This window comes from Coturnix japonica, chromosome 1 (genome assembly GCF_054131305.1).
Source record: "Coturnix japonica strain WE chromosome 1, WE-NBRP24, whole genome shotgun sequence".
Classification (NCBI taxonomy): Eukaryota; Metazoa; Chordata; class Aves; order Galliformes; family Phasianidae; genus Coturnix; species Coturnix japonica.
Window position 1 is genome coordinate 51,413,144 of NC_140663.1, and position 13,790 is coordinate 51,426,933.

The 13,790-nt window shown below is 44.7% G+C and overlaps 1 protein-coding gene across 2 annotated transcripts in view; it reads right to left on the minus strand.

Annotated features, from left to right (window-relative positions):
* The window catches only part of MYH9 (myosin heavy chain 9), a 65,589-nt gene extending 52,319 nt beyond the window's left edge, over nucleotides 1–13,270 (minus strand). For both annotated transcript variants that reach the window (XM_015862207.3, XM_085519227.1), the window contains exon 1: nucleotides 13,146–13,270. The gene's annotated coding sequence lies outside the window, so the exon portion shown is untranslated. The remainder of the gene's footprint in view (nucleotides 1–13,145) is intronic.
* Nucleotides 13,271–13,790: the final 520 nt, after the last annotated feature.

The following is a 13,790-nucleotide window of genomic DNA, read 5'->3' on the forward strand; positions in this document are numbered from 1 at the left end:
ACTATTTTACTTTCTATCTCCTTGTCATGATTAACTATGAATAATAACAAAATTCACAGCTTCGCAGAAACATCATATTCCAGTCTAGACAATGCAAGAGACACAGTCCACTCCTAGAAGACACTGAATAATTTAAGGACATGAATTAATGCAGACCCTACATCCTTTCCACCACTAGCTCAGTAGTTAACACCAAACCTACCACTTGGTATCTCTTTTCTAGTCAACATTCAGCAGCAGAACAGCTCCAAGTCAGTTAAAAAGGAGAAAAAAAATAAAATAAAATAAAATAAAATAAAATAAAATAAAATAAAATAAAATAAAATAAAATAAAATAAAATAAAATAAAATAAAATAAAATAAAATAAAATAAAAATACTGCTGTCGAGACTTTAAAGTCAAAAATTCTTCCCCAAGATCCACCTATAAAGCAGTTACAAAGCTGTGTTTGGGTAGAAGAAAGTGCCACCACTCCAAGGAGGAGATGTAGGCAGCGTGCTAAGAAAACAGCACCCTAAATTTAGCATTTCATCAAAACCAGAGCACAACTGCCAGGGATTTTCCAGTTAATAAGGCAACAGTTTTATTGGTGCCATTCAGGAATTCTTTCAATCACGAGAAAGAACTTCATGCATCAAGGCTCATTAACCACGTAACAGCAGCCTCTTTACATGGCCCCATAAACATTACTTCTTGGATCCTTCCTCACAAAGATATCAGCATGCTTAATATATGCTTCTCATAACTTGGATAGAAGCTAGAGCTCTTTACCACCTGAAGGAACAGGAAATTATAATATCAATATTCACGTCATGGAAGGCTACAGGGATAACTACTCGTATTGCTACTGGGATGACTATGTTACAGAACGTAGGCATATTTACTTGCCAACCTACAAATCAAACAGGTGAAGTCTGATTACAGATATTGCCAAAAAAAGATATTGAGGGAGGGGCTGATCTTCACCTATTGGAACTGTAAGAGCAGCAATCAATGTTGCATCCCAGCACTCAACAGTAACAAAGCCAGAAAAACATCAGCTGCAATAAAGATGGACACAAAGTGCCCACACCAGACATTTATAAGCATGAGGGGAAATTCCTCTCAACAAATGTATCACTGTATGTGCTGTATGAATTTGTGCCAGAAACTACGGTACTTGTACATTAAGAGTCAAAAATTCTTCAGCAAACAGAAAGAAAAGTCCAAAAAACAATTCTTCCTTTTAGCCTGCATTTGAAGTCTTTGTCTTAAGCCTTACAGGAAAGGGCAAACACCCACCCCCCGCATTTTGCCTCATCTTTCTTTTGCCACACACTGACAGTTCCATCTCAATCACCACAGTGACAATTCCCAGAGCCATTCCACCTCCTTGGCTTTTCGTGTTCTTATTGAAAATCCAGAATTGGATGCGAACACCATGAAAGAGCTCACCATGAAACACTCATTTGTCAAGAGAGCTGCAAGCCCAGACTACAACAGCTTGCCTGACGAAGCAAGTGGGAAATAGCAAAGTCTAACAATTCAACAAAAGACTTTGAGAGCCTCTGCCACTGCAGTGTCTCCTGCAGGTTGTGGTCAAAGGGTTAAAAGAAGGGAGAGGAGGAAGAAAAAAAAAAAAAAAAAAAGAAGTAAAATAAAGGAAATAAGTATTCAATTGTGTCCAGAGTTGTATCAGGTTTGGCAAGGCAGCAGCTGTGCTCTACCCTCCATTACACAGTTTCCTGCCTTTGCAACTCCCAAAATTCTAACTGGTTGCCTTTTTTGGCTATAATCAGGCAGGACACAGAGGCAGCGTGCTTCAGCTAAATTCGGTTTCATCATTTCCTGAGGAATCCTAAGTAACCAGCCGCCTGAAGTGTCCTGCGTTACACCGAAACACAGCCCTCACCTCCTTACTGGTAAAGTATGTGCAGCCAACACACCTCGGAGATCTGTGCTGGGATAAAGAATAGTTCTTTTTAGATAAGAAATATAGATCAGACCACAAGAACCCTTTCAAGAGGTACTTCGAGCCAGCTCTAGATCCTAAAAGAACTAAGAAAATAGCTACAGGGAGCTGAGTCAAATCTCCTTACAGGAGAAGTCCTGAAATGTTTCAGTAACTGCAAGACTGCATTCTTCAGTCCCTAAAGAATCACTGCAAAGCATCTATCCTTTCATTCTCAGTGCTCAAAACAACAGCCATCCAAGTAAGAAGATAAATGGCCAAACACAGCTGTTCTAAAATCTCACCAAACACCAAGGGTTGGGTTGTTTTTGTTTTGGGTGTTTGTTTTATGGCTGTACTACTAAATAGCAAGGTTAGAAGACCTTGTGCACCTTAGATTTCAAATGCACTTGAGAATTACACTATGTGGGGCAGCGGGAAACAGCCTTACTCTCAATTCACCATCTCAAACTAGCCCACAATAGAAGAACCCCAAGGTACAAAAACTAAGGCACTGGAGGATCATGCTGCAATAACATGGTATTAGCGCTCCTCTCATGGCTGACCTCTACCCCACAGGGGCTCTAAGCTCCAACCATTGAGTTGATCTTGTCTGCAAGAACAGAACCAACAGAGGAATCAGATTCAGCAAGTTCTGTCTCGTGGTCTCCAGAACTTATCTTCCAAGTTTATCGTGTGTTTCATGGAGCATTTCTATGAACTCCTCAAGGGACAGTCAGTCAGTCAGTCCAATGAACTGCAACTCAACGACAGCCCAGCTGAACACAAGTCATGACCATTTTAGGAACAAATTAGGAAGCAATTTGTTTGCCCAGTGGTTTGCACTTGGGGTGTAGATAATTACGTGGGGAATGAACATTTATCTTCACCCGGCTGTTGTGCAACTGTCAAATGAGTATATTGCTAACAATATTGTTTTTGATGCAGTACCAGTCTACAGGTAATAGACACAAAAATACAGAAGGAAGACATGGACCATCCTTGTTTTCAGTTTAAATGCCTCCTTCCTAGTATTGTTTCCAAAAATGAAATTCCAGAGTCACTTCCCTATTAACCCAGCGTGCTCTTGTTGTGCTTCCCAAGCAGTCTGAAGAACAAGCTGCTCAAACATAGCTTGTTTTCCATATCTCAGGAACCAAATGAGGTTCTTACCCTATTTCACTAGCTAGTGAAGCCATGGAGTCACACAAGAAGGAAAAAGTGATCTCTATGGTCCTGAGTAGGGGGAGACTCAGACATCGTCAATGTATAACCCAACCTTAAAAGAATTATGAGAAACCTTTACTTACACATTTTCCCGCAGATTCTTCTGAGATGAATAAACTAAATGCTGGCTTCAAGCTAAAATGCCACGCATTCCCTTTGAACTAGGCAGAACTACCCAAAACCCTAATTTGATTCATCATATGGACACAAGTTTGCCTTGGCCTTTGCTACAATTTCATAGCTGTAAGGCTCCAATTAGGAGACACTGCACTCACTCCTCTCCCCACCTAAGGCATCCACAAAAGTCTAGAAACACACCTTGCCAGCTTGGAAAGGTCTAAAAGCTGTCTCTGCTAAAGTTCTTCTCCTTTGAATTAGTGTTTTGCAAGCACTAAAAACACATCATGCTATCTGTTTGCAATTCAGTTTTCCAGAACCATTTGCATTATTCCACCCCTACACCATTTAAGTCTGTCAGCAGCCACAGAATTGCTGCTTCTAGGACTAAACCACTTGTTCAGTAAGATGAGCTTGTGTTACGTTAAGCTATGGACGTACGGGCTGTAGCTGTAAGAGCATAATATGGTCAGAAGAGCACGTAAATAGGTAATTACTAGAAAAGTTCTTCTGCTTCATATCCACCAGTAAGATGCCATTGTAAGTTTTCTGTGTACTCCCCCCAGCTCATTTGGTGCCCTTTGGTATTACCCTTAACACGAAGGTGATGAAAAGAACGAACAATAAATAGCAATGCAAACACACTTAAACAAACAACCCTTTATTTTTCATACAGCTCACATCTTTGAAGCATTTCAGGAACAAAGTTTCCATGCTCTTATTCACACTGGCTTACCTTTAGCAGGTTGTGACAGAAGAGCCCACGGCACAAGAAACCCTTTCACAGAGTGCAGGAATGTACACCTTGTTCTACAGGCATACAGCTTTTATGCTAGAAAACTACAGCATTAGCAGTCACTTATAGCTCCATTTCAAATACAGCTCAACTTTCCACAATGAAGAAACTTGATTCTTTGTTAACACACAGCATTTAAAAATAACCTGGCACCGAGAAGCTGGTGATTCCAACTAAGTTTGATCAGTAACATTCTTATGCCAGAAATCCTCATTACACATACAATCTGAACAGCTAATACTTGAATTACCTCTGCAAACTCGACTATTTCACTTTCTTCAGTCAGCTGAACACAGTTCAGCAAATCAACAGAAACAGTTGGAGTAAGTGCAACAAGTAGGATGTGCAGGACAGACCCACCCCCAAACAGATTAATTCCCTTGTATTCACTAAGAAATTGCTTAGCTCTCATCTGCTTAGGATGCGCCAGACAGACACTTCTCTGCTTCACCTACCAGGATGCCAAAGGGAAGGAAAACTGTGAAGTTTGTTATTTACAAGTCGGAGTAGTTTGTGCTAACACCTATATAAGAGAAGAAGCCTGAATCACCAAGGTGATGGTTTGCAGGGGGAGGAGGGAGGAAGGGAAGGAGAAAAGTTGTCATGCATCTGTGCCTGATGGACTGCTTATATCTACCCATTGCTCAAACCCAGTACACTGTGACACACCAGTACCTAATGCTTCAATAGAAAGCTCAGGAATCACAAATTTCAGCTACTCCACTGGGGAATACATCAGGCAAGTATGCAAATTCACAATTAATACTCCCTCAGACAACCTACTGAGCTGCAGAGGCAGTCAGCTACCCTTACCCTTGTTCAGCATGCTGAGCTGCCACACAGTCTCATTTCTTCTAGTTCAGCTTTATTTGGGATTCATAATGGTTGCTATTAGGCTTACTGCAGTTCACTTCTTTCCTCTCAAGTCACATTCTGACGCACACAATGCATTGTTGAAAGCTTTATTTCATAACTGGAATGCAGATTGCTGGCAATTATTGTTGCACATTCAGTTTGACTGTAGTGCTGCCCAGACTTGCCAGCTACCATGTTTATTACCATAAGCTGAACACAAGGTAGAGCACTGAAATACTTTCTCTCTAAGCTCCAAGGGTTCCAAGAATGAAGAAGGAAGGTACCTAAATATCTACTGCAGAAGCAATACTCGTATTACTCAGGAGTGACCTACCGACCAGACCACATGCTGCAAGATGGAAAGAAGGATCTGAAAGGAATTCTGCCTCTTCCAGGTGGCCTAGAGGTAGCTGGCAGGCATCATCAGAACAAATATAGAATAAAAGTTTCTCAATTTCTTCATATCCAGTTCTTTTCATCAGCTGTCAAGCAACACTTTTGTGGTATGCATGAGGCAGCACTTGCACATTCTACTATAACAGCTGACACAGGAGGTTTGCTCTGTGAAGCTGGGACTTTTCACGGCTAACTGCAAACACCACAAAGCCCTACACAAGTAAGACATTGTCATTACATGCCAGGTTAGTAGTCACCTCTTCCACTGTTCAAGAAAAGAACAAGATTAGGTTCACACTACAATCAGAAGCTACAAACTAAGCACACAGGGATGTAATGTAAATTAACGCAGATCTGAACAAGCTAAGCTCCCAAGCTTACCAAGCAGTCAAAAATGGGATAACATAATTTTCACCACAAACTACACACATACGCACAGAAAAGCTCCAGGGCAACTGTGCTGCATGCCATAAAAACACTTAATCTATAGGTTACAGGCAAATATGTCCACACTGAGCATCCCTGAGTTATGCTACCCCGTGTTTTAATTACTGCAGTGAGATACAAAGGCACATTACAACGAACACGGCACCAATAAAGCGAATCAGTTCTCTGCAGCCTGTGCAGTTGTTTAAACACCCCGAGCACTGATTCACGAGGGGGAGGGCAGGCCTCCTGTTAATTTCAAGTCCAGTCTTTAGCATGACAAAGCTAGGCTGGCTGCCACCCAACCCTATTCACTTTGAATAAATATTCCAAGTTTACAATCCTGCATAATACACTTTCTGCAACTGTTGTTTCTCATTAGTGCATGTACAGTACATGCCTTCTCAGCAGAGGAGAGAATTCCTCTTCCACAGACAGTGTGCCCACAAGGAAAACATTCCGGGGGAGAACGCATTCTTCGTGACCACTCAGCAAAGTAATCCCACTTAAGGAGACGGCTGTACTGCGGCCCATCCCTGCTGTTCAAGCTGTTTTGCTGGAAGCCTTGTTTTCAGGCCGCATAATGGCCTGCAAAAGTTCTGATCAGGCATGCAGAATTCCCCGGGGACATCTCACGAGAGAAGGGGCGAGAGTTTGGAAAGTTTCAGCCTGTCCTTGTTATGGCAGGGTCACTTTCAGTCCCTTCTCTAATATTCTGATTTAAGGCTAAAAAGCTATCTGCCAACAGCTCTCAGAAGCACTGAAGTACAAAGCCGTTGTGCTAATACACAGCTTTATAACAGTTAGCACTATCACCTCTGTCAATTCCAGGTGGAACAAGGAATAAATTATACCTAGTTAGAAGACAGGGACAAAGTCATATATATATATATCTATGACTCCAGTCCAGTCTTTTAGATACAGATAGTTAGCACATACATGGCTAAGACTGAGTTATCTGCCAAGAACAATTACTCTCACTTCCATTAAGCAGAAAACTTGCTTTGGTCTCAACATCGGTAAAAACAATTTTCTTCCTGATCTCACCGGAAAGAACCAAGAAACTCTGCAAATATGTCTGGCAAGACATTTTTTAAAGGGTTATTTTTACACTGTGGTGAGAACCAAGCTTTTCTAGACATTCACAACTCAACCCGCTGTGCAAAACCACGGCCACGTCCGAACAGCCTCCTGCTGCTCCATCTCACACTTTCTTCCCTGTTTCAAATAGTCTCCCTCACCATTAACTGCAGCGTGGTAGGCAAAAAGCCTTGCATGGGGAAGTCAGCCATCTCTGCAGGGTCCAAATTAGATCTGCAACTGGTTCAGCTAGCAGGGAGCGATTGAGAGGACTCACTCCTGTGTGTGATGGCAGTCTTTGAGGTGGGAGCAGGACGACAGGACAGTGATGCCCCCTGAACACAAGTACAACAACTCCTACACGGAAAGAGAAGTTAATAGCTTTAAGCTTCATGATGGGTGAAGGAGGTCAGGATGAAAACAGCTTTCTTGATCATACACTTACTTAGTGAAAGCTCTGAAACATGAGGAAGGAAACATTTCCCCATTTCAACCAAGGTATTTCACAGCTCCCTGCTTAGCCCTCCATCATAAGCACCGTCCTAGAGAACGCCCTCTGATGCAGAGTGCCTGTCCTGCACAGCTCACCCTCATGCTCATTTTCTGGTTAGTTTGCTTTGTCCTGACCCATGCTTCCTTCCCAAAGCATCAAATATATCAACCTTTAACAAGGATCTCTCTTATTTTAGAATTCACCCAACTGTGCCCTCCTGGAGCACTGATTTTTGTAAGAAAGGACATAAAGGCCTTTGGCTTTCAATGTGAAATTAGTGCAAGAAGGGCACATAAAGCAGGAATCTAATCTGAACTGTTACAACAGTGGCCACAAGGAACACTTCATTCTCTCCCCTCTTGTTCCAGCACAGGAGGAAAATAGATTTTTAGGAAAAAAAAGAAAGAAATTCTCCCATCCGCACCAGAGACTCACACACTTGGACATTCCACTCTCCCAATCAAAGGAGGCACGTGTGATCTGGAAGTTTCCAGCACTGTTTTGCTTTCTGCTCTAAGAAGACAAAAACAAGTTCAGGAAATACTGATCATGCAGGAGCAGAACTGTTTCATGTGTTGCTACCACAATTAGCAGCACTGTCCACAACCAGACACACTGAAGCATTGCAGCCCGCTCTGATCAATCACTATTTTTCCCCTTATCTACACAAGCAGCAGCGAGCCATTACCGGACGTGATAAAAATGGTATCACACGATGTGGTAATACTTATCAGTTACATCTACACTGAGTTTTTAGGAGTATAATACAACTAAAATCTGCTGATACATAGTTTTTTTCCTAAAGAAAAACCACGTAAAAGACTAACCCTCGCTACTATGTGGATGAAGACAATAACCAGACTATGCACACATATATGGCAGCCCTATCTGGACAATATGCGAATATATGGTTCTTACAAATTACACCATTTTGTCTAATAAACTGACAGTCTGGCTTTAAACTGATGACTAATCGCCTGCCTCATCACATTTGTGCATTCTCATTTTACATTTCCCATCATGTACTGCGTTAAGCTCAAGTTCATCTAAGCAAAACTTTGACTTGGGAAGGGCCATTAAAATAACTCGGCATACTTTACTGCATAACAAGAGGTCAAAGACTTCAGTATCTGCTATTAACATTCGTGCTGCAATTTAACCAACAAGACGAAAACTGCAAGAACCAGTTTAAGTAACAAACTTTAAGTCACGGTTCAAACTGTTTTTTTGCGCCTGTTAAGTCTTAAAACACACAGAAGCGCCACCCAAAAAAGGAACAAGAAATGTACACAGCCTCCTCTGCATGTTTAACTATGAACAGCTATGCCAAAGAAGATTGAAACCACTGAAATTGAACTTTTGTCTAAGTGTAATTCAATGCTTCTCTTTTTCATGACTATTTGCATCAACTCTATGTGTGCTAATGAGACCAGCTGCACTGAGTATTGCAGATATTCCACTTTGGTTGAAGTCAAATCTTCTCTACCTCAAAGGCTGATCAGGGGAGCCTACATTCAAGTGAGCTGCTGAAGTCTTGACCTTAAAAGAAAAACAGAGACGAATGCAGTACTCTGATCACTACAGACAATTAAACGGGAAGTAAACTATTACAAGAGCGTGCTTTAAGTCTTATATTTTAAACAGGAAGCAGCCCAGCAGAAAAAAAAATGCTTGACCGCACACAGAATTATCAAAGCCAAGCTGTTGTATTTCTCAGAACCTCTTTTCTTACCAGCCTAAACGTCTACTTTGCTTTAGTTTAAATGAGAACTTGAGTTCAGCGTTGAGGCATATATCACAATAGTTTTCCTGCCGAGGCTCATTAAAATGGTAGCTCTTGATGAATAGATGTATTCATCAGTTACACAGACTTTACAAGTTTCCAAGTTCAGTTTCCCTCAATACATATTGATTATTAGCTTGAGTTTACTGAAATCACTCATCCATGTGGTTTTATTTACTGCTCTCAGAAGAATCAGTATACATGTATTAAAGAGAAATTTCAACTCGCAGTCATGAAGACGAGCAGAATCCAAGGCCTGTGTACAAACCTCTAGAGGTACACATTTCATAAAGAGGTCACAGAGTCAAACCACAGCACGCAGAATTCTATTTTATTACGCCTTTCTGCATCCAACAGCAGTGCATTTGTAATACTTGTTAAGAAACAACTTGCAGTAGACAAGTACGTTAGATCAATTTTACCATTTCCTCTTTGCTGTGTTTAAAAATGACTTGACTCTGCAGTGCTTGGCTCCCCATCCAGTGAATTCAATGGCAGTTCCATTATGGAAAACTGTGGACACCAAGAGCTCTTCAGTCTTTGTAGGATGCCCAGAGACAGCACATGGTACCAAACACAGACTGAAAGGCCATAACTGGAGACCTAATGCATTATGCTGAACAACACTGGGTTGGAGTCTGGTGAGAAGGTGTTAAGTGCTACAGGAACCTGGCACAGCGCGACCAATCAGCATTGACATTACCAACCACTTCAGGTGCTCGGAACAAGTTCTCACAGCCGCCAAAAAAAAAAGCAAGAGCACTAAACCATAATTAAGCACTGGTATGAAATTAAGAGGAACTTGTAAGCCAATGCATTTCATTTAGTTGGACAACACCCATTTGCATTAGCTTCCAGGGCAGAAGTTGCATGCATGTTTTTGTCTCCTCGTACCCTTTTTAAATCAGGTTGCTAATTTCCATATCTTTCTACACCAGAAAACTCAATTAGAGCCACGATGTGCTTTAACTGAAAAGAAATTTAAGGTACAAGGTCACCAAGCCACCACTGAGCCAGAGCGACTGCCAGCAAAAACAATGCTGCTGTAGGCAATCCTATGCTATTATAGCTTTGTTCCAACCCACAAAAGACTTAACGTCAGGCACACAATTTCGCTACTTAACATGCAAACAGCTGTGCCTCAATTACTAGCTAGGAAAACAAAGACTAAAAAGATATTCATAGCAGAAATTAAAAATCTGAACAATGTTAGAGGGCACCGAGTGCATTTTTGAGTCAAACGTACCAAACCGTATTGAAGCCCTACACCCAGGATTAAAGGTCTGGAAAGCACTTAGTAGATGTGTGCTCTAACTCCAGGCCTCCACAATACACTTTAGTCATCAGCTAGTTTCAGTATGTTACCCAATAACCTGAAGTCACGATGCAAGAAAGCAGATGCAGCACACAGGGTGGGAGGTAAAACAACCTGAACTTAGACTTCCCTTTTTGGTAGATGTTGCATTAACCACAAGAGTTCCTGTACCTCCAGTGGGTCCGCTCACAAACTCACCCTATTGCAGTCACACAAATATATCAGTGTGGTCAAGACACAGGGCTCGAGCACAACAGCCATCAGATTTCCAGACTTAAAGGTACCGAGTCATTCCTTCCAGCAAAAGGCACATCAAACTCCAAAATGGGCTGGGAAATCAGAACACTTACAATACGTGCCCTCTCCCAACTGTTTAGCATCCTGGGATTAACAGCACAAACCCTGAACTTCTGGGCACAGCAGACTACTTGAAGCTCCCAGAACAGAGAGCTAACCCAGGAGTTATTAGTTATACATTTTGTACAACACTTTTTTAGCATACCTGCTAAGATAATAATGGCTCAGGTTCTGAAGATACACTGCTGTGGTGCTAAAGCTCTCTGCATACCTGAAGGAATACCTGCAGCGCCAAGCACTGCCAGGAAGAATTTAAGCACCTGCAGCATCAAACTCTACTAGAAACAATTGAATTTTCAATTCAAGATCAAGTATTACAGCCACCAATGCTGGAGCACACCTTCACCCTCTGACACCTTGTATGAAACCCACCAAAATAACGTGAGGGACAACACAAGTTACTTCAGCCTCCAATGGAAGAAATCCTTTTCATCCATACCATAGTAGAAATATCCCCACCAACTGTGCAAAGTGCAATAAAAGGCCTTAAATTTCTACACCCATTCTTCTGGAATAGACACCCAACTATTCTTTCACCCTGTTTATACAGAAACAGCCACTCTGCTACCTGACAGAGCAAACTTTGAGGTTAAAGTCTCAAGATATCGGAGAGCTTCCAAATCAAATCTTAACACCGCCCAACCAATCATCCAGGAGATGATGACTCCACATTACGAGAACCACCACATCATAAAGTGCCAAGACAGAAAATACAATAAGTTCTGACCTTTTTCAATCAGCTACCAGCAATTTCACAGGTAACTTTAAGCCACTGAAACTTTTGCCTGTCCACTTCCAGCAAGATCAGATGCTACACAAGGAATAACGCTCTCAAGAAGGGGTACGTGTCCATTTAAACACCTGTACCTGACGCAGAGCTTCATGGAACCGCTGTATGATTTCACCCCGTAGTTATTTTTACAAGGTCAGGTCAGCAGCACAATCTTGTGCTTATACAGGTGATGGTGGTTGTGATGAACAGCTTCAAAACCCTTTTATGCCAAAAGCATTTTCACTTATCAGTCGCTCCCCTCCCCATTACAACTTTCCAGTTAACAAAAATATTTGCTTATCTCATTCCAGCTTCAGGAAAGAGAGCCACAGTCGCATCTATGAGTCAATAAATATCTGTGTCGTGGTTTACCATTTTCACTGGAACGCCACGGCTAAGTGAACCCAGCCACATCGTCACCAGGTGACTAATTACAAAAGCATTTACACAAGCAGCAACTGATTAGAGATGCTGCTATTCGGGAGTTAAAACTTCACCACACTGAGGTCTGCAGAAGGAAGATGTATAGGAGAGCTAAGGGCATGCAATTTAGCCTTTGAAGCCACAGCTGAACAGCCTCCGTGCAGATTAATCTATATTTCTTTATAGTGTAGGGTAGAGACACCAAGGCAGAGTTCAAAGTCCACCTCCTGCCATATCTCCCCCGGTTTGAAGCATGACTTTCTTATGCATTACTTGGCACGTTGATGCATTTTTGACAGAGCTACTCAGCTAAGAGAAAAGCCAACGTTCTTAGTATGCTCTTATAGATCACAGCTCGGGAGACTTAACACAGAACGCAGAAGGAAAAGGTACACAAGAGGAAAGCTGAAGAACACAGTATTTCTAGAGAAGACAAAGAGAGGAACTGTAAGGAGGAAAAGAAAAGTGAGTGTAACAGGCAGCTCCCAGAAAGCTTCTCCACCAGAAACGAGGCGTTCCCTCACAGCTCCTTTCACCCCACGTTTAGACAGAGCAGAAGCCGCCCCGCCTGTGGAAACCCGCTCCTGAGGGGGGCTCGGAGGTTCGGTCCCCCCCACAGCTGCTGGGATATCACCGAGAGGCGGAGGATCGCCGCTCCGACCCCGTCGGAGGTGATGCCTGCGAGAGCGAGCTATCTGCGAGCCTTCCTGCTGCAAGCTTCATCTTGCCCTGTCACTCCCTCCTCCCTCTGCCTCCTGGCCTCACTCTGCAGCCCCAACTGAATGAGGAAGTGGAGATGTGAGGGCGGAAGCCAAGCCCAGCGCGATGTCTGCGGGAGGACGGGCAGCCCGTGACTCAGGCTGCAGCCCTGACAGCTGCCGAGCGGTCCCATTCTCCCCTTCCCGTTATTTCCAAGGGCCGGACGGCGGGGCAGGGAGAGGAGAAGGGGCGGCCGCCCCTGGGGTGAGAGGGAGGGAGGGAGGGCAGGGAGACGGCGAGGGGCAGCGGGCAGGGCGGGAGGGCGGCGAGGCGCTCCGAGCGGCCGGGCCGGGCAGAACGCGGCAAGGCGCGTAACTCGGAGGGGCAGCGCTCCGGCGGACAAAGAGGCGCGGAGCTCCGCGAGGAAAGAAGGGAACGAGTCCGCCCGCCCCCCCCGGGCACACCGCAGCGGTTACCTGAGCCAGGCTCCGGCAAGGTGAGGAAGCGCCGCGCTGCGCTCCTGGCGGCGAGAGAGTGGCGTCCGCACGCTGCCGGCTCCTCCCGCAGGCACCGCCGCCACCGCCTCTCGCTCACCGGCACTGCCAGGCGCACGGCCGGGAGGAGGAGCCGCCGCGCTGAGGCACCGCCCGCTGCCCCGCCCATAGACGCCCGTCAGCCAATAGCGAGGCGGAAGGGGGGAGAACTGGCGGCCGCCTCCACCAATAGGAGGCGGCGGCGGGGCGAGGGCGAGGAAGCGGGCGGCCGTTTGAGGAGAGAGGCGGCCGTTGAGGGGAGCGGGCGGCCGTTGCGGGAGGGGCGTCGCGTCGCGTTGCGTCGCGCCCTCTGCTGTTGGCGGCGCTCGGGAGGCGCGAGTTGCCCCGCCCCGGCCCAGCCCTGAGGCCGCCGTTGTCCCGGCCGAGCCCCGCTTCCACCTCTCCCCTCCCCCGCCGCCCCGCGCCGTGCCGAGCCGCTCCCACAAGGCGCCGCGCTGTGCCAACCCGGCCCCACAATGCCCTGCGACGGGTGGGAGCGTTGTGGCAGGGGGCGGTTGGGGCACGGCTCCCTCGGCCTCTGGGAGCGGTGGGAGGGCAGACGTCGGGGTCTCGTTATAAAGGGCAGCG